This window comes from Ostrea edulis, chromosome 6 (assembly GCF_947568905.1).
Source record: "Ostrea edulis chromosome 6, xbOstEdul1.1, whole genome shotgun sequence".
Lineage (NCBI taxonomy): Eukaryota > Metazoa > Mollusca > Bivalvia > Ostreida > Ostreidae > Ostrea > Ostrea edulis.
This window is the reverse complement of record NC_079169.1, coordinates 71,371,459-71,371,822: the sequence shown is the minus strand read 5'-3', so window position 1 is coordinate 71,371,822 and position 364 is coordinate 71,371,459.

The window sequence follows — 364 nt, the reverse complement described above, 5'->3', positions numbered from 1 at the left end:
ATGCTGTCTGACGTGTTTTATACCGATTGTTAGCCTGTTCTTGGCACACTGATTTTGACTACGAATAACTCCGTTTACCTGATCAAGATATAATAAGGCTTACGGCGGGTGTGACCGGTCGACAGGGGATGCTTACTCCTCCTATGCACCTGATCCCACCTCTGGTATATCCAGGGGTCCGTGTTTACCCGACTGTCTATTTTGTATTGCTTATAGGAGTTCTGAGATTTATCACTGTTCGTTATCTTCGCCTTTTATTTTACAATAGGTGTATTAACATTAAAAAAGATATTTAGACCCATCCTAGAGTCAAAACTCTGGGTTGTGAAATTCACCATTTTTTGTTCATCCTTTTCTGCTATTC